This window comes from Anser brachyrhynchus (assembly GCF_964034855.1).
Source record: "Anser brachyrhynchus genome assembly, chromosome: 1".
NCBI lineage: Eukaryota > Metazoa > Chordata > Aves > Anseriformes > Anatidae > Anser > Anser brachyrhynchus.
Genome location: NC_137694.1, coordinates 106889991 through 106911713, shown reverse-complemented (window position 1 = coordinate 106911713; position 21723 = coordinate 106889991). Strand labels below are relative to the sequence as shown.

Sequence of the window (21723 nt, the reverse complement as noted above, 5' to 3'; positions counted from 1 at the left end):
TTAGATGCCAGGAGGTATGACTAAGCCACCAGAGGGTCTCTGCAGTTTAGCCATGACCCAGGAACCACAAGTGGTGTATATATAACCTGCACTCCAGCAATCTTGACCAGCCTCTATTGTCCAAGGGTGCTTGCCCTAATATACCCATCACCCAGGAGAAGTAGATAAGAAAATTTATCTGTTCCCACAAGACTCACACCACATGTCCACACCAGGGACGGATGTCTTCCACACAGCTGTAGATTAAGCAATAAAGGAATTCACAGGAAAACAACAAAAGGGCTTCTAGCAGTGACAGCTGTCCTTCAAGTACATAACCTGTGCTCCTGCCAAGGAATCCTGGTGACTAATTTTTTAATCACAGACTGCATGCATTGATGATTTATTCTGACAAACCATCTTTTATATCTCATGGTAAGCATATTATACAGATGGCACCTAACACCTTGAGTGCAGTGGAAACAGAGACGTTTCTGGTAAAGACACGGTATAGTGGAGGACCAAATATGCTTTCTTTAATCCTAGTCAGCCTTCAGATCAGGCCGTGGCATGGAACAGATATTTGCAAATAACATATTTCAGTCCTCTCTTCTTTTCACACTGTTATAAAAACACTAGAGCAGACAGAGTGAAGAAATGGAGAATCGTGGTATTGTTCTACTCCCATTCTTTCTGTCACTAACCTGGAACCTGCCTGGCCAGTGGAAATTCAGGAAGGTCTGATTAAAAGTAAAATACTGGCAGCTCAGTCTGGACTGAGGAGGTGACTCAAAAATCACCTGTTGCCATCTATGACAATTAACTATAAGCTAATTCTGAGGACTTCCAAAAGTCACGTTCAGTGACCAAGGTAAAATGTTTGATCCAGCAGAAAAACAGCAGCCAAAGAGACATACCGATGTCCTTAAAGAAGTCAGTGTACAAACAGCAAAACATTTTCCTGCCCTGTTGTGGTTTATAGGTCAAACACCTTCAGAAATCTGGAGTCCCTTACTAAGCACACAGTTCCAGTAATTGTACTGAGATGACTTCTCACAAATTGCTGAGTGATAACTTGTTTTATCTGGAATACAAAACAAATGTTGAAGTTTTAATATCTAATGACTTCGTAACTCTCCTTAATGAGGAAGCCATATCAAAACTTCATGTTTACTTTTGCTCCGACTTTTTTAACTTTTCATTTAAAATGCCCAAGTGCATCTGATGCATTGAAATGTGATGAAGATATGCATTTAAGCAGTAATAGCTACAAATCAGCTAAATAGAAAAATATATATTAATTTGCACTATGCTCTCCTGTGTTGCAAAGTTATACAGAACTGTTATACAAAAAAAAAAAAGTTATAATTTGCTATACAAAGCTTTAGAGTTGGTTTAAAGACCTGTGATGTGAGAAAAGCAAGACTAGGAAAAAAAAAACAACAAGCTTTTGTTAGACAAAGAGAACCCTTACTCGGGATAGAAGTATTTAATTTCCACAAAACAAGAACGGAAAGCCAAAGCTATTCTACTTGTACACTTTATGTGGTACTGCACAATGGCTGCTTATAAATGAAATAAGGCTAGGAGGACAGTCATCGCAAAGAATAATTGCTGTGACATGTTATTTGTGTTAGCAGTATCTGTAGGGAATAAAACTGCATTGCATCCAGGACATACTTACAACATACACATACATTAGCCTCATACATCTGTGTGTGTTAATGTCATTGACTCATTAGGTAGCAATATATGAGGCTGCATATATACATATTGTGTCAGAAGTCCTTGCCCCAGTACATCCAGTAACTTGACACAGAACTGCCAGCTTCAGTTAGTGAAATTCTTAGCCTTTAAAGAATATTTGTGGAAATTGTAACAGAGATATCAAATATCAGAGATAGTTGAAGCCCCAAAATATAAATTTATATGTATGTGTTTTAACTCTGTGTGTAGGACTGGTACAGAATTTCTTCCATCGACATACAAACTAACCCCACCTATTTCTGGCTGGCTAAAGCAAGCCTCCAGAAATACATCAGTTTCCCTAAATGCACAGGCAGATCTTTTCCCCTCAGGGAGCTAAGGGCAGGTCAGCACTGCTTGCCCTCTCACAGTGGTTACTTTGGTTTTCAGCATGTTCAACAGAACCATTAGCAAAATGCAAGAAAGCATTGAAAGCAACGAAACTAGGAGTGAGAAGTTAACATTGAGTTTTGATGATAAGGGAAGTCTACCAAAGCAGTCATACAGGGGTCTATGCCAGGCCCTGTTTTGTTCAGGATACTTCTTTGTCATATGAAATAATAGAAGTGGGAGGAATACCAAAAAGACTGCTACAAATACAAAATTATTTGTGTAGCCAAAGGAGTATGGAGAGTTATGGAGGACTTCTCGTATCAAATCATCAGCTTGTAACATAACAAGTGAAATTCTTTGATAAATGTAAAGTACTGCACTTAAGGAATATTAACTCAAATATCCATACATATGCATGAATATATATCTTAACGTGTAATACATATGTAAGCGTATACATTCCCTGTGTACCTAATTATGCACATGTATGCATAATATTAATTGGCCATCACCATTTAGGACAGAATATATTGTCTGTAACCCTATACGAATACCAACTTTACATTCAGTGGAAGTCAAGAAGATATACAATATTAGGAACTTGATAGGAAAAGAACAGAGAACATGGTATAAAGATTAAATCCAGGCAATATTCTGGCATCCTTGGAGAAAAAAAAATTAAAAAAAATCATGTAACAGAACTCTGCAAGAGAAGAGTGAAGATGATGATCTATGGTGCGAGAACATTTCTTTACCAGGATAAAATGAAAATCTATAAAATGATTAGCAGTATAGAGAACGTGAGTGGCAATGATTTTCTGCTGTTTCTCATTAGTAAGCCTCAAGTATAATTATCAGACAGCAGCTTTAAAACATGCAAGAGAAGCATCTTTGCACACAGCTTATATCTAGACCATGGAATTCATTGCCACAGAATGCTGAAGACATCATAAGTGTAAATGTTAAAAAAAAAAAAGCTGAAAATATATGCAAGAATCATATGAATCATAGCCTACTAACAGAAAGATGCAGGCATAGCCTCTGGCTTAAGATAGTCCTAAACTGCTTGAGCAACTGAAGGATGAGAGAATGTAGTGAGGAAGGAAGCATCATCATGTATTAGACCTCTTCATATTTTCTGTTCTCAAGCTCAGTAAGGTTTTGTTTGAATTGCCTTGTCCATATAAGTTTACGTCTGTAGCCTACCAACTACTTTACCCATCCTGAACATGCCATACTGTATTGTACATACTGACTACTGCTATAGTCACCAAATGTTCCCAGTATACTTTTTTATCCTTCCAATTGCCACAAAATTCAGAGATGCTTTGAGCATCCCAGAGTGATCCAAGAGAAGTCTATGTATTTCTTCTTTTCTAAATTCCTTATTAGCTTTCACCTGGTAGATTTTACATTTTCCAATTATTTTGATATTTCATCCTACAATCCCGAATTTCTAAGACTTTTAGAAATGGAGATGTGAAAAAAACTCATCTGACACGTACATAGTCTTATGATCATCCTACACATGCAGCAATGAAACAAAAATTGAACAGCCCTGCCTTAACCATTGTGTTATCTTATTTATGCTTGTATGCTGAGAAACAGAACATTTAGAAATTGATTTTCAAATAATTACTACAAGTATTAATGTTACATGACCCTTTATCCATTCAGTACAAATAGACCAAAGAGTGAGTTAAAATGAAGAGAAAAATAAACAGATTCTCTAATAGAACATGTTTTCACATGTAGTTTGCCTTCAATTTTGGTTCACAATAATTTTGTAACTTTAAACAATTATTTTTTTTTATTCTCAAAACACATAATATTTGAACTGTTAACTTTGCTATTGTCAGTTGAAAACCCTGTACCAGTGTACAGTCCACAATACATTCTTTAAAGCCAAATGGAAAAAAAAAAAGAGTGAGGGGGTAGGAAAGAAAATGGAAGACAGGACAGACAGAGCTTTGAAACATTCAAACTTAAGCTCTAGAACATCACTTAGATGTTCAGTCCAGTCCACAACAAAGCAAATAAAGGAGGCAAGGAAAAGCCTGGAAATTGAATTAAAATGTTTAGAAAAATAAACTGCACTGCCTGGTTTCAATAGCTACTGTTGATTTCCTTTGCTTTTAAAGATGTGTGCCCAGAAGTCTGGTATTTCTTGAGCCTGCTGGATGGACACGGCAGTCAAGTAGGCTGTCTTTGCCTTGCAGGGAGAGACTCTTGGGTAAAAGGTAAATTCGAGCTACCTGCACTTCCAGTGTCACAGTACATGGCAGGAGACAACACTGTCAAAATGCATGTAGTCCCAAGAAGAGTCAAAGAATTAAAGACAGTTTTGGATAATCTTTTGAAGACTTCAACAGGTCTAAATTCAAGTCCATGCTTCTGCAATGCAGAACCAAGCACTATTCATCAGAGCTCTTGCAAGCTCCACACAGATTAAGAAATCAAGTAGCCTTAAGAAAGGGTTCTCAGCTGAAAATTGTACAGAATTTACCAGGGTAGAATTTGAACCTTCATGTCTAAGGTTTCTGAGTGCTACCAGACCATTACAGAACAGGAGGAGCATCACTACCATATCTAGTAAATCAAGAAATAAAATAAAAAGTCATGCCTATGCACAGAGAGATTAATTCATTACTCTATTGCCTACAGAGAGCATCTTAGCCATAGCTGCAATCCAGTTAAATCAAGCATGGTCAATGATCACTGTACTTCTACTACTACTACTACTACTACTCCCTCCCCCCCCCAAATTGTGAACATAATAACTACCTGAAAACAAACTCATACCTTTCACAAGCAGGGACCTAATACCTTCAAAATGTTACCACCCAACTATAAAAATAGATACTTTAAATTAGTATCTAGCTTTTAAAGTCTTTTATTTCTTTGTAATCAGTGGAGGTACAATTCTATTACCTACTTTCTCAAAGTTCAACAAAGACTGGAGAAACTCATCCTTTTAATAAACGTCTGCTTAATAAAATTGTGCTTTGTAATAGACTCACTAATGATTTGATGATGATCTGGTGAAGTTAGGAAAATCTTAAGGTAATCTTGTCTCCTCCCCTGTATTAACCAGATGTGTGTACTTATATACTTTCGTATAAGTAAATAGATACGTAAAAAGCTGTAGTCTGATAGATTTGTCTCTTTCCAAAAGATAACTAGATGCAGAGAAAGCCTTTTTTATGGTAGACAAGGGAACGTTTACAGAGGAGAGCAAGTGCTTGACGTCCTTCTGACCATATAGAGCATACAGGCTGGCATGGCTTATTGTGGTCCAGCAAATGTTAGGCATAGCGCAAGTTCTTCAGTGTAAGAAGTTTTGCTCCATATTTTGCAACAAGAACAACAAAAAAAGCATCTGTGTAGTAAGTCACTCGGAAAAAGGTCAGTACTACAACTACAAATAACAACTTAATCCAGCCTTTTCATGAAAGGACATTATACTGAAATTTATTTGGTCCCATCCCATGCCCCACCTGCTTCAGTTCTTCACACCAGAAGCAGCTTTCCCTAATAGATTATTTCACTGACTCAATACAGCTGCTTACAGATTATTCAAGACTGTAGAGGAAAAAAATTAAAATAAAAATTGTTCAAACTATTCTGTTTGAAACAAACAAACAAAAAACCCTAGTGAAATACTTTCATAAACAATATGCCAAAATATTTTGGAAATTGACATGTTCTCCAGAGTCTACAAAACTATTGCATATTTTTCAGGATATAAGGTGTTAAATGTCCATAAGTTTTACAATGCAAATTTACTAATTTGGGAAATCTACGTGAACTTTCTACAATATCATTTTCTTTTCAGAACAATAATCTTATTAATTGGTTATGTATTATAATGCATATATCTCTATATGTGTTATATATTTTTATGTAGGTGTAAGAAGCCAAATCAGGATTACACTTGAAGGGAAGTTTAAGGAGGGAAAAGTTGAAGATAGTTGTAGAACAGACTAAACTATGCAAATTATTTCTGGCAAATCTCACATCTTTGTTAACAGGAGAAAAATATGCTTCAGACTGATGAAAATAAAACTAGATACCCTATTTTACGTTTAATTATATTACAAGGGAGCAGAGAGTAAAGTTAGAGTAGCTTGCATCAAAAAACTAGACAAAAAAAAAAAGGAAACTGTTTTATCTCATTGAGATACATTTTTTGGCCCTAAAATTGGTATTTCCTCAACTAATGATTTTTAAAACATAAAGACAATACAAAATAAAATACTTTACAATTATGTTTAGTTTCAGAGCAAGTGCTTTACAGAGAATATTTACTTTAACACACTCCCAAGTAAACATATTCTCAACGTGTCTTCATTTCATGATCCTAATTTTAATTTGCAAGCTATGAACCCATGAACAAACATATTACCTGTATCAGAATACTAACATCAAAATATTTGTGAGATAAACTGAGGTCTGACAAAAACAGACAAAGAGAAAATCCATTGCATTTCTCATATTCTGCCAAAAGATCTAGTCATGGACATACGTGGCTCCAAAGTATGTCTGCTGAAAGTGTATGTAAGTGTGGCTGCTTACAATTCACAAGATGCAGAGGTGCCAGTAGAAGCATAGAAAAATGTATTTATGAGTTTAAGGGGTAAGCATTTATGGGCTACTCAGAGCATCAATAAAGTGAGATTCTACACTTCTTCACTAAAAGTCTTAGAGATCATACCTCCTATTTTTTTTTCCTGAATATGAGATTTAAAATCATAAGGTGCTTTTTTTTAATAGTTCACTTAGTCTACTACATCTTTTGGAAAATACTTGGCAGGAAGGTATTATGAGAGACAAATAAACCTATTGATGCCTAATCCTATAATGCCAAATGATCTTGCCTGGACTCTCTAAACTGGTGCATCCATTCAGCCCAGTTCAGTTTGCAAGATCACGAGTAAAGAAAACTCTTCCACTGACGGATTTCCCCATACTGTCTCTGGATTTCTTACACATACAATAACTGAGAGGAAACTCATACAACAGTTCCAAGATAACACACATCTTACACTTTCAGAAGGTGTGAACTTCATTCACAGCTATATTCTGCAGCTTGCTGAAAACTGATCAGTAATAGAAGACTTACATACCCCAGACACTCACCTCAGATCAGTTCCAAGAACTAGCACTTACTCCTTCCACACAGCCCCTCGTTAACTGCACTGCATAAGCTGATGAGTGATCTTCTTCCCCCCTCATCAGCACCTGGGTTCAATTATTACTAATCTGATTTTTGCTACAGATGATACAGATTCTTGGTTGATCTTGGTAATCAATATGAATATTTAGTACATACACCGCTTACCCAGTCAAAAGGAAATTTCATATAAGGGAAACTTGTTTTTACTGGCCCATTATCATTCAATGAGGGAATAAAAAGCCCCCTTAATACAGACACTGTTGGTGAATTAACTTCTCAAATTTTGCTAAGGTTGTTTGCTGTGCCTTCATTTGGAATACAGCACAGAGCTTAATAGCAGGATACAGCTGAGTTCACTGCTCCTTAGGCTGGCAGCAGTCTGAAGAACAATCAGTTTAAAAATGATTGTTTATGACAACTGAATTATCTAGAAATTCAGAGTTAAGCATTTACTGTGCTGATCATTTAAAAGATAAGATGAGGATCATTTAACGGAATCTGAAGCATGACATGGCTGAGGAGATTACAGTTCACAATCTACACTTTCATTACCAGAAAAGCATTTTAACATAGCGTTCCACAGAAGTAATGGCATAGAGAATTCTGAAAAATTATATAGTTGCATATGTACATTACCTGCTTTCACTCAGTACTAGCTTTATGTAACCTAAAACAAATGCATGTTTTTGCCCTCAAAAAAACAAGCTAGTGATTAAAACTTGTGAAACAATGTATGTTCTGAGACATTCAATAATTAAAAAGAAGGACAGTTCACATGAAACCAAGTTTTACAAAAACAGTTAAAAGTAAAACCAGGCAAGTGCAATGGAAACAGTGCCTGTTTTCAAGCAAATGCTATGAAAAGTATTTAATTTGCAAGAGAAAAGTTAACTCAATTGAGAAACCATCTCAGTAGCATTTCCATCCTTAGGCAACATTTTACAGCTATTGCTCATGCCATGCTTCTGGCAGGCAAATGTCATTTTTAAATAACACAGGAGGAATGCAGAGTCAGAGTTCATCCAAGAAGATGAGCACAGGGCTCAGGGTTTAATATACAGGTCAGTTGGAGCCAGCAGTCTTACTTTTTCTCAGTAATCTCTATTGATTAGAGAGATTGCTTCGGTTTACAACAAAGACAGAAGGTCTGTCTGTCTGGTATGACAGGTATATAACAACCCTCAAAACCAGGTGCTTAAGAAAAATTTACTCATTCAGTCTAGTGCAGCACACTAGAGAGACAGAAAGATTCAGTTTTAAGTTGTGATATTTCTGCTGACATTTGCCATCTCATACAACATGTAGCATCAGGTCATCCTACGCCATTAAGCTGTAGGTTAAAAAAAAAAAAGGCAAACAAAACAGGCAAAATAATATCTCGTTATTTGCAAAATGAGAGAACCCAGTTTTCTAGGTTAAAGTCCAATTACTAACCCAATTCTGAAATACTTTGAAAAGTGGAAGAAATCTGTTAAGCTTGGTTTTTAAAACTACTACGCCAAGCTTTTCCCTGAAGAAAGTTTCTATTTAAAAGGGACCTTAGAATCCTGTCTTGCAAGGTTTTACAGTAATATTTGGCTATATACAATTTATTTCTTAGTAAATTTTTCTAACTTTTTTCCTGGTTCAGCCATAATGAAAGAAAAGATAAATGCCCTAAAAAGGACTGTTGTGGTTTATCAGGAGAAATCTTCATCAGCCTCTTCAGGTGAACAACATCAGTAGAACAGACATACTCTTTCTTTTTTTCTTCCTTTCTCTTATCTTCTTATTCTTTTTAGCTAAAAGCAAGAGGACTGAATCACCCTGGAATTTGAAAGGCAAGCTCCTCATATTAACGGCCATTACTTGATTAGAGTAAAACTTAAAGAGTTATACAACCAAATTTCAGCTTTGGTTGCATTTCATCACTCTTCACCGAATTCAGTAACTCCTACGTTACTCCCCCCTTTCAACCAAGATCACTTACCTATTTGTGTTATAGAAATAGAAACAAAGCAATAAGTATCTGTTAAGTCAGTGAGACATGCTTTATCTTGTACTGTAGGAACACGTATTTTAAAGAATGAAATGACTTTTAAATGCTAGTGAAAGGTTTACAATTTGAAATTATTTTACATTTCTGTTTGTGGCAGGATGTTGATCACCTGGTGCTGGAGACACTGCACCAGTAGGATGACTGAGCACGGGGCTGATTTTGGTTACAGTCCCAAAGTCTCCCTGACCAACTCATGTCTGACCTCAAAAGAGGCCAAACTTTCTCTGCAAGTAGAACACCAACATATTTGCATGCATGGCCAGAAATGGGATAATTTCAACTGGCATTTGTCTTCAGAAGGGAAAGCCTACCTAGCATACAAAATGAGACTGCTGTGCAAGGTCCTGATGAGCTACAGTTAGTCCATTCAGGTAGAGATATCTGAAAATACTGTTAAGCTTCTGACAGTTCTGCCAGCTGAAAAACAGGCCATATCTCTTTTCCAAGAAAGCAAAATAAATGTTCATAACAAACTCTTCTCCAGTATACCAATAACTGCCTTGATGCCCATGAAGAAGTATGGTCCTTGAAGGCTGAAAGCAGAACACATCTAACTCTTAGGTTACTAATACCAAAAATTTAAATGTGAATAAAAAGTTACACACTTGTTTTCTTTTCTTTCTGTCTTTTCCGTGTTACACTAACAGTCACATATTTCCACTAAGGGCCTCCAAGGCAGAATTTACTGAAATTTTTAAGTATAAAGTTGTTTTATACTTTTTGTTAGTTGAGTGTTCTAAGGTAGCATAAAAATAGAAGCTTCCAGAGTTGCTATTTTTTTCTGAGAAGTGATGCTTCAAGTGATCAGGGCAGTTGCTATGGGTAAACTCCTGGCTTCATTAAAGTTTTCACTAAGCTTTCCACAATGGTTCTCTGGTCTGAGTGTGTTCTGTGAGTACTGCTACAATAAAATGCTCAAAGTACAGACCCATGGCTGCTTTCCACAATCAATATTGAATATTAAGAGCACAATCTCTGCTTTCCTACCACACACTTTCACTTATAATACATTTTCAAAAATAAAAACAACAACAAAAAATAAAGTGATGTAAGCAATATCCAACTGGAAAGATTTTGCACGGGTTTTTGTTTATCACATGTTTCTTTATCTCAGCATTGCTGTTCCTACTTCAATGTGACTAAGTGGGTATTAAAATGAGTGACACTACCCATGACCCAAACCATTCAAAGCAAGTAATGATGGGCAGCTGAGCCCCATGTTGAAAAGCCATTGCCAACCCCCCCTGCTTCTCCTCCCTCACTTTTTCCCAACCTTTTGGCCAGATCTAATTTAAATGTGAATACCTTAAGTAATTTCCAATATTTGTAAAGTCAGTATATGCAACTGCATTAAAGACAAACAGATTTTTGTGTACTGTTTTGCAAGGAGATTTTTTTTTTCTTAATGTCCTGCAGTTGCTGGGAAGGTGCTTGGTAAAACTCGCCTCAGCTGGTGTACAATTGTTTTATACACTTTCCCCTTACTTCATTCTTTAGTGAACATCTCTGGAATAAGTAATTACTGTGGGAACACTTCTTTACAGCAATTCTCAAACAGCAAAATTGGCAGAGGTTGGTTTTATAAAGTTCACAAACTGAATGGTGCCTTATTGCCATAAACAAAGGGATTTTAACTACTAGCATTAAAATACACTAAGAATAACAGATAAGTGAATCTGTGAATAAAGATAAGTCCTTAATTGACAAGAAAATGAAGGATTAAGCTAATGCAGCATTATAGCAATATGCCAGGGATTCAAACTTCGGCCTACATCACCATTTTGGACTAAGTGATTATAAAAGCTTTTTAAATGACAGAAAGCAGGACTCCCCTGAGAAATTTTCTGCCTAAAATTTGTCAAAATGAGTGCAACTGGTACTAAGCCTCAATATGGGCTGTCTAAATGAATACATAATGTATTTAGTTACTTAAGATAATTGAAGTCTTGCCAATTTAATTAAAAATAAGCCACCTATTGAAAGGAAAGGATATTTCGAAATCTCACAACTGCTGGTACCACTGGATGAATTCTATGAGTTTGTTTTGTTTTTGTTTTTTTTTAATCAACTTCTCCCCACTGGTTTTACCTGAGAAATCAACTATCTTTCACTTGAGAAGACTGCCCATGCAAAAGTTCAGGAACCAGATCCAGAAGTCTTAATGCACTTAATTGAGTAAGAACTGCTAGCCTTGAGCAACAATAGACGTATGTGAGTACATATGTTGCTGTCCTTTTCCATTTTTCCTTGATGCCCTGTCCAACCTTTGGAAAAGAAATACATAAAATCAAAACCTAAAAGTAAATAGAACTTAATGAAATCTTTAAAGTTTCAAGAGGTATTGCACACTGATCTTCCTTTTGAGTGAACTAGTAGGTGAACACTTGAAAAAAAAAGATAATAGTTTTTGGCAGACCACACTGAAATCAAGGATGGGAGAGAAAAAGTTCAGGTTACAGTGAAAAGTGATTTCAGAGAGCCTTGTATAGCTAGTATAGCTGTAGAAAAAGAGGAGATGAGATAGTCTCCATCTACTAACAAATGTATAATGGCTTAACTTACTCCATACACAATAAAAAATTATGAAAGTCAGCTCTTATTTAGACTGCTGGGTAAAGACACACTGCTTCTCTTCTAAGTCTCATGAAACCAGTTCAAAATCATACAGGAGTATCATGTATAGTGTGGCACTGAGACCTACCTTGTCTAAAAGTTAGAAACCCCTCACAGTGTACTTTCTCCTGAGAGAAACAACTACCGCACATAAGCACAGGAAGACTTAAGTGCTTTGCTGGACTGAAATCAAATGCTCGTCTCCTTAATTTTCTAAGCAATATGCAAAGCCATTTCACTACACTGGCCCAGATATCTCTGTAAAAGCCTTAGCTTAACCATAGTTCCTCCTTAGTGGTTATGAGCTTACTGAAGATAAAAGCATTACTCAACATAGATAACGTCATTACTCAACAACTCCAGCACTGGCTGTTCTGCATTTTGATGTATCTGCAATATCATTCCCTTCTCAACAGAAGACAAAGCATTTAAACATAAAACTAGATCAGAGAACATCTATTTTACTTAATGGCACCTCTTATCAGAAGTTGAATGGTGGATTCTACCTTGACACAATGGATTGTGTTCATTTAAATTGAGGTCTCCATGTGATCAGAGGTAAAGGACACACACGTACAAAAAAAAAAAAAAAAAACACAAAACAAAACAAAACAAAAACTATAAAAGAACCAGCACAAGGAAACTCCTGAATATCATAAAATCATTTAGGTTGGAAAAGACCTCTAAGATCATCTAGTCCAACCTCTAACATGAATATATACAACTGTTTCAAATCCCTCTTTTACTGAAGAGGATAAACACATTTGCAAATTTTTATTCTAACTTTGAACTCCTATAGACTATTAGACTATTACCAGCAATCTTTTTGAATCTGTTAAAATCATTTCTGATAGAATGATTTGGAGATTATCTGAACTTTATGTTAAAAAATAAATAAATAAATTTACCCTGCTTTGGGCAGATGGTTGGACTAGCTGACCTCAGGAGGTTCCTTTCAGCCTGTGTTACACTATACAACTGTGATAAAATTATCATCAGCCACAATGGACCCTTTTATATTTTTCTCTAAAGTCACAAAACAGCTTTTTTTCAGTTGCTTTTGTTAGACTCATTTTCACCCTTACTGGATGAAACAAGCACAAATCTCTAACCAAAATGTCCTTTAAAATCCTATTAGTTCAAGTCATGCAATTGTAACAGGAATAGAATTCAGTTTTTAGGCAATATGTTCATAGAATCATTTAGGTTTGAAAAGACCTCTAAGATCATCAAGTCCAGTCATTAACCCAGCACTGCCAAGTTTACCACTAAACCATGTCCCTTCAGATGTTAATTCATTTGAAGTAAACAAGTATGTATCTTTTTATTTATTTGTAATGAAAAATAACCCCATGACATTTTAGGTAATTTTACTGTTACTCACTCTTCTTCTGGAGGGGCATGAATTCTTCAGAATTATCCAGAGACCTTCAGATACACAGGAAAGTCCTTAAGTGTCAACCAGACAAACTGTTTTAAGGGGTGAGATAGTCAAGGCCGAATGTTCTGCAGCACATTAGCTATCTTCTGGCCCCTAAAGGGGATAAAAAAAATGAAAATAAAATAAAAAAGGATAAATCAGACATCCAGTTGCTAAATCTGAATTGCAAAGCACACATTCTGCTCTGGAGAAGGGTTACCCAGATGAGATGCTTTAAATTTAGCTTGAGAAGGATGAGCTGAAGGAAGATTTCTAAAAAAGCAGAAGTGACAAGGAAGACAAGCTAAGGCTCAAATAAAGCGAGTGCAAGTAGAAGCTGATCTGGAAAACCAAATTGTGCTAATTTGGGGGATCTATTTCCTCCTCTGGAGACTCATAAGCTCTAAAAGTGCATAAGGTGGCTGTGAATGGGCTTGGAGCCATCTCTAATTTACTATACAATTTACCTTTAAAATTATTTTAGAGCCAGTGTTGATATGTCATGCCATATATTACCACACAGAGCTCAAAATACTGCTTTTACTCCGAATTTCAAAATAGAGCATGGAAATTGGACCGCTTTATAGTAGATCTGCTTTGTTTCAGAGAAAAGCATTTGTAAACTTAAAATAATGACAGAAAACATTCACTAGGAATCCAAAATTCACTAAGGTAAAATGAAGAGCAGAATGCTCCCTTGCTGGTAAACAGCAAAGTGAGAGGGCTAAGTGAGAGGAGAGAGTTCCATACAGTAAGAGACTATTTCTGACTTGAAACAAGATTCACAGACAAAAGTAGGAGCAGAGCAACTGTAACAGGAAAGAGAAGATGGCAGAAATCAATGGCAGCTACCTTCAAAATATGCAAGTCGTTTATTATTATTATTGGAACTTTACAAAACTAAGCTAAATATCTCCCTCCACTCTCACCCTTCCAAACCTGGTCACTGGTTGTTTATTGAGTGATTTCTTGTACAAAACACTGTAGATGTACACCCCATGGCAGCATCTGTGGATAACTTCTGCGATGTCCATTGTAAGGAATTATGGAGAATAAAACACGAGAAAGTGAAAACTACGCAATTGAAGTCTGGCCAAATCAGATGCAGATAACTGCTCTGTAAAAGTCAACGTCAGAATTGCAGAAGTGTGATGAGAGGTCATGGGCAAATTTAATGTGGACATGCCGCTGAACTCACAGACCCTGCAGCTACACACAAGTCATCACAGTGTGTGCTTGGACTGCGCCTATAGGTATAATTAATATGTGTTGCACAAATGCAGACTGCAAAATGGAAACAAATTTTAGGGCTCTGATGCTGATCATGCTCTGCCAAAGGTGGAACCTGAACTTGAACACTTGGTGTCTGTTTCAGGGCAAAGCTAAAACTAAAGTTATCTTAAAGAACCTTCAGTACAGCCACAGGAGTTAGAAGGTAGTTTCTGTAACGGGGGAGCAAGCTGAACAAAGAAAAAATGCAATGGGTCACATTCTGACATAAAGAAGATCAGTGCAGATCCATTTATAAAAAAATTTCCAACTTATTTCCTCTGGCAGCTTCGTCTGGACATACAAAACCAAAATCCGTTCAATTCTGTTAGCTACCATAAACATTAGATTTCCTGTGCTTTTCTGCTCCTGAATACACCAGTTTAAATGTTGTGGACTTCATCGGAGATCCTAATTTTAGATTTACACAGGCATTTGTAAGAATAAAACTCACCATGGTTAAACTGGCATCCATGTTTAGAAAAACAAAGGCAAATTTTCTTTACGCACTTGGTTTAGCATTACTTACATATGTGTTAGAGTTCCAGTGCCAAGGACCTTAATTTCCAATTGCAGAGTCATACATGAGTGCTGTGTTTAATCTTCACTGTTTATGGAACATTAAACTTTGCTTTAATGGTATCACTGTCTTGTGGAAGGCATTTTACAGTAGACTTTTTAGCAGGCTACTGCACATAATCAACTTTTGGGTGTAGATTCTTGTCACAGTGTGGAAACATATATCAAAATTTGGGAACTTGATTAAAGTTTCACAGACTGCATTTAAAACTGGACAGCTTAAACTTAAAAACCAGGTGGAAATGACTTCATTTCTGAGTCAAAGTACTGATTAAAAACTTTTAGGAGCGATGGGTGGTCGGCATCTCTGAGAGTCATTTATTTAAGCTGTCTGTGACTAACTTTAAACCTTGGTGTTTGCAATGTTGTGTTTTGGGGGCTTGGGGTTTTCCTTTTCTCTTTTTAAAATTATTATTGTTATATATGTGCAATATATAATATATTCTATAATATAATATATTTATTTATTACAAATGCTGATATTTCTTACCCTTTCCTCGTAGAGAGGAGATGATTATAGAAGAAGGGTGGATGTTTTTCCCACAACTTCAGAAGACATTTGCCTGTAAAATTTGTGTGGTTTTTGTTAAAATGGACTGACACAGGACTTCTGCTACTTCAGAAAAAATCTTCAGTTCAGTTACAATGACTATAACTAGACTATAACTAACTTGTTATAACAGGACTACTGGGTTACCCTAAATAAACTGGTATTCAGCACTGGGTTTTAATAGTTTAGTTTAGGGATTACCTACACAATGTTAGGCAAGGCCTAATTTGTTCTGTTCCCTCTTCTAACTCATCTTATCTGGTCTACAAAATGGCATAAATTATTTTCTACCATCAGATGGGCTTTCCATGGCTCAAGCAAGATGATTGGTACTCTCAGATCTACAACGTGAAAATGACCATCATCCATGAAGTTGCTTTGCTTGCTGGCACTCTCTACTGAAAAAAGAAAAAAAAAAAATCCGAAAGAACACAAAGACTTCACTAACATCTTACTCCTAGCACAACTCCCATGAGATTATCAGTGATGATGTTTGGAAATGCAAAGTGAAATAGAAATTCATTTGAAAAACAAATTATGAAAGCAAAATATCTTATAAATAAATAAATAAATAAATAAATATCGATTGCATCAGACTTCTGATGAAGCTCAAGGTAGTTTCCCACGGCTTCCTGGAAGGCTTCTGTACAGGCCACACTTCAGTAACCGCTCCAGAGGTTTGAGCCTCTGCACTGTGGAGCAAGAAGTCTGGAAGATTATTCAACTGTAGCCTTTATTATGACAGCCTAAGCTTGTCAGCTCCATACAAGAGATTTTGTAAGACCGAAGGAAACTTTGTACTATGACTTAATGGGAAAACAAAATCTGTCCTCTGGCCCTGATGTCAACACAATGGCAAGGCTCACAACCGTATAGTTAATTCTGTTTCCTAAAAATAGGATGGATGTTCATACTGACATATCATATTACTTGGTCCATGATATTCCTTGAGACAAGTTAATCCACAAGCCAAAACTGTGCCAGGGAGCATGCAAGCAATTAACATGGAAAATTGCATGCCCAAAACTTAAAATCATAACATGATCCTATTTAATTTATTAATATGGACATAAACTAGAAATGCTGTAAATTAACTCTGTGCCATCAGATCTCAGGAATTTCTCATGTACTTTCAGGAGTATATTCACCACATCACTAGAATGCCAAAACTGCTCAGCTTAGCTGCAGTCCACAGATATCTGAAACCAGTCCACAACCAGTCCAATAGGACTGAAGGGCACCAGATCCCTAGAAGTCCTGAATAAGCTGATACCCTCTATCCTATACTCTTAGGATAATTTTAGTTTAGAGATATCTAAAATATTCTCTTTATTTAAAGGTGATTTTTTTTCACAGAAAAATCTATAGTAAATCTGAATTTTTATTCCAAACCTGAACAGATTTTTTTTTGCTTTAACTTCCTGCTTCTGAGTACCTTAACTTGAAGCAAACTGTTTGGCATACTGCAAGGTGACTTATAGGCACAAGAGCCAGAAGAAACACACTAACTTTGAAAAACTTCATATTGAATAGTAAATAGATAATAAATAAGAAGGGAAACTAGAAAGAAGGCAACTGCAGTAGCAATGTCAAAACTGGCAGTGTTGCTATTCTTACTGAACTCTGAAATAATAGAATTCAGTAAGGATTCTTAAGATTAGGTAGAAACTCGTGGGGTTAAGAATACAAAAAATGTGTTACTCTGTATCATGCCAGAGTAGGAACAAGCAAGAGCAGTTACTTCCAAAAGTGTTTAAATTGTATTTCTAGTCTTTAGAACTAGAAATTAGAAGTGGCATTACGCTTAATAAGGAACAAAGAGCCAAGCAACTTATCACTGTGAGCAGGTGAAGACTGAAATAGAGAAATGTGCCTAAAAAAGAATGCTGAGCAATGTTTTTCAGTCTCTTTAGCAACTTTCTGGAATATCTGAAAATGCAATTTAATCTTTGCACATCTCAGGATCATTGTAATTAGAAAATAAATCATTGGTGGAAAACCCTTTCCAATCCATTAATTTTGAAAGATCACATGTATAGCTACTGAGTGAAGCAGAAAGCAATATTGAAACAAAAACAGAGTGGCTGGCAGTTCCAAATTAGAAATACTGGAACAGACACTGTTGAAGACCAAGATCTGCAAAAAAAGTACAGGAAAGCAAAGGAGAAAAAAGTGTGTAGGGAGAGGACAGTAGAGCTAGCACAGTTCATGGCCAGTATTCAAACTAAAGCTTCCTCAGTTCTGGGTCTGCCAGGAAAGTTATTATTTCTCTAAAGAACGGAAACATAATGAAATTGCTAAGTAAGTAAATAAAATCTGAAGCCAGATGTTTACAAAAGGTTACCTGAACAGCAACAAACATGTTATCAATGAAATCTAACTGTCTAGAACAGATCAACATAGTTGATCTTCAGTTTTCCGATGGGCACTCTTAGTGAGAAAAGTCGTTTCTTGAAATCTGTGCAATTTCATCAAAAACCAACAAAAATAATCTGTAGAGATTTATTATGTTGGGAGCTTTCTGACTTTATTAAATGCTACCTTCTCCATTTGAGTTCTTGTTTGGATAGAAGTAGCATGAACATGATAATTGTTTTAGGAGAAGAGTTATACTGGGCAGATTGATTGCTACTGCGGAAAAGGTTTAGTAGTTATGTTTTCTACTATCAGTGTATGAAGTACTCTGAGTGGTGGGCAATGTTGGAGTCCTCCCCTTGAGTAAATGAAGTGAAAGTGATGGGACAAAATCAAGAAAGTGATTGACAAACCAGGAAAATGGCTGAGATAAACGGCTCAGAAGGACTCAACTGCCACACAAATTCACTGCAATTTATATGCCTCAAAATTGGAAGTAGAAGCCAGTGAACATTAATTGGCAGCCAGTCCTACTCCAGTCTAGTTCTCTCCACTTAGTATATATTATTTGTTATTTCAAAACAGTTTGGTTGGTATATTGTATACAGATCATTTAATTATTACCTGCAGAGCCAAAAGAGCCACAAAAGGAACACAGACTGAGTAGGCAACAGAATTAAAATTCACTCAAATGTTTGAGTTTCTCTGTACTGCAATTCTGCTGATGAACATATCTGTACAGGATTCCTTAATGACCACTTAACTTTTCTGTCTACATCATTTCCATATATCTGTGTCCAACTGTAAACTCCTTTTAGAATGAAACACACTTGCCTTCTGTGTTGTCTATGTGAACTTTCTATCACACCGATAGAAAATTTCTATCCATGGGATAAATGAGACAAGGCTAGCACCTAGGGAACATTAAATCTTGGAGAATATTGTTTGAACAAAATCTTCTTTGAATAATTTATTGAATATCTTTTGGGATATGAAGAGGAGGAATATGTCTTCCCAATTTTTGTTGCACAAGAGGGTTAACTATTAATACATTAGATGACATAGGCTTTTTTAATCGTCTGATAAGACCAATCAGAGGGTCATCTAGCAAAAAAATGACTAGAAGTTATAAGGTGAAGTTTAGTGATGATTTCCTTTTTCTTAAAAAGAAATCAGAAGGAACAGAAGACAAAATCCTCATTCCAGAAGATACCAATTAAGAAAAAGGGAGAACTCTAGATACCATAATCAAGTCCAGCTGTCACTGGAGTTACAAGAAACAAGGTGGGGAAATATATTTATTACTTTAGTCTTTTTCTTACAGTATTTGCAAAAAAAAATTGATGGGTTTGGAACAATTTGCATGCCCACTAGGCTAGGGTTCGGCCACATGTGGCAGTTCAAACTAAGACTGTCCGGTAAGCCCAGAAAAGGAGTACTCAAGTTGTTATGAAGTAGAGGTACCTTGGTTTATCCAGATAGAGCAACAAAGCCGCTAGGGTCTACAAGAAGGTAAGAGGCTTGTAGCTCCTGAGCTGAAAATTGGTCAGAGAAGGAAGAGGGCGTTTCATTGCAACCTAAGGAAAGTTTTAGAATATAAGGATTGTTTGGTGTGGCCAAGCAAAAAAAGTTTGGGTATTCAAAATGCAGCTGTTACAGAACCATGGGATGTTTGCATACATTCCTACACACAAACACTTCAACAACACTAAAAAAAGTCGAAGTATCATAGCTTTAATTTCTCTTACTAATACCCTGTTAGATAGAAAGATTACTATATGCCAGCACCTTCACTAGGCCCAACTTGACTATTAAAAGTTTTATTATTTTGAGTATTATTTTTTCTTAGTGGACCACACACACTCCTTGCCATAAAAAAAAAATAAATTGCATATGGTCATTCTTTTGCTTACCTTTCTTTAAAAAAAAAAAAAAAAAAAGAGCTTTTTTGGAAGTGTTAACAGTACAGTTGCTAAATCCTGCATTTAGTTTTCAAGAAAAACATACAACGTGCCCCTTTCTTTAAAGAAAGTGATTGCTAGAAACTATGAGCTGTAATAATGCAATTTTAAACTCATCTTACTCTCCCATTCTTCCAGAGAATATAGAAGGAGCCACTTCAAATGAAGTCAGAAACTTGATGTGAGTTCTTCCAATGCATACTACTTGCAAATATAATTAAACTAGTCATGTCAAAACTGCTTTTCATAAATGCAGTGCTTTTCTGAGGACCAGTCACACTTGTAACATTTAATTTGCAATATTTTATGATTATGCAGGAACAGAAAGACTATGAGTTAACTTGATTTTGTATCCAAAGAAGAAAATAGGAATCCTGAGAGGAATGGAGTATATAATAACAGGGATAGCTGTAGGGCAGTCTGAACCTCAAGGGGAATACCTCCAGGCATACCAGTTATAGTTCTTTCCAGCACATGTTTAAGTCATTCTATCACCAGACTTGCATATAACGTTGGATTTCTTTTCCTATAATGAATCCCCAGGAAACCTGGCACAAACATCAACATTGCCCCCATAGATTGAGCTAAAACTGCCACAGCTCTGAGGGTGATTTCTACGTGACTATCAAATCTCAACAATAAAGGCCTGTATTTTCATCACTTTTATCAGTTTCCACCACAAATTAAGTTCCAAGTCATAAAACAGAATAATTTCAGCACATATTTCAAGAGCTACTACAGTGGTTTTTTAGAAAGATGGTGCCATGGAAAATCCAAGCAGCCAATAATTGTGCCAAAGGTTCTGAAAGAAACCAAAGCAAAGTGAAAACACTAAGCTACTTCTCACAAAGCCGAAATTAAAGCCTTATACAGATAGTAAGTGTGGCACAAGACTTTGATAAAATTTAATGAAACTTATTTTAGATTTCAAAGGAAACATTACCTGCACAACTCTAATTATCATACCATCATATTTCTAAATAGCCACCATTAGCAGTGAAAGTTTTCAGGCACCCAGTTAAACGTGAGTGGATGACAGGAGTATGAAGTGGTTCAAGTAAATGAGATGACATGTCTGCCTATGGGCACACATGAAAAAGGACAGAAGAATGAGATGTTCCGTTTTCCAAAAATGTAACAGATGACTACAACTGTCATAACAATTTTTCCATAATGTATTCAATATGCTATGAATGTGAAAAGGACAGCTTATTTGATTTTAGTGATCATCAGCTGGATTCCCACTTCAGAACAAACAGAGCAAAACCAGTGCTGGAAGTGCTCAAGAACGTGTATTGCATTGCCTTTCTAAGCAGAAGGCACTCATCTTTTACTTTTCAAATAATGAGTGCTTTAACTTCTCCATGATACATCTGTAAAATCTTTGCTATCCTACCCACCTACTTAAACATTTTCAAAGCACCTCATCTCATTGTTCAGGTCTGGAGTCTAACATCCTTATTCCCTGAGTACTCTCTTGCCATATAAGTAATCCCAATTACTGCAAAAGTAGAATTACTTGCATGTAAATGCACTGCTCAAAGTAAGATGAAGTGATGGAGTAAACCCTAACTTACAAAGCTTGATAATATAAGTTGGAGGTTTTTTTATTGTCTTTTATTGCAAATAGCTATGTACAGCAAATTAAAGAGGAGAAAAGAAATAGTTTTAGTGACAATATGTGCATTGTTTCATTTAATTGAG

The 21723-nt window shown here is 36.1% G+C and overlaps 1 protein-coding gene across 1 annotated transcript in view; it reads right to left on the bottom strand.

Annotated features, from left to right (window-relative positions):
- USP25 (ubiquitin specific peptidase 25) overlaps positions 1-21723 on the bottom strand; it is a 461260-nt gene that overhangs the window by 264702 nt on the left and 174835 nt on the right. Inside the window, exons 29-30 of the mRNA XM_080562087.1 lie at positions 13270-13419; positions 7198-11536 (exon numbers count right to left, since the gene is read on the bottom strand). The gene's annotated coding sequence lies outside the window, so the exon portion shown is untranslated. The remainder of the gene's footprint in view (positions 1-7197; positions 11537-13269; positions 13420-21723) is intronic.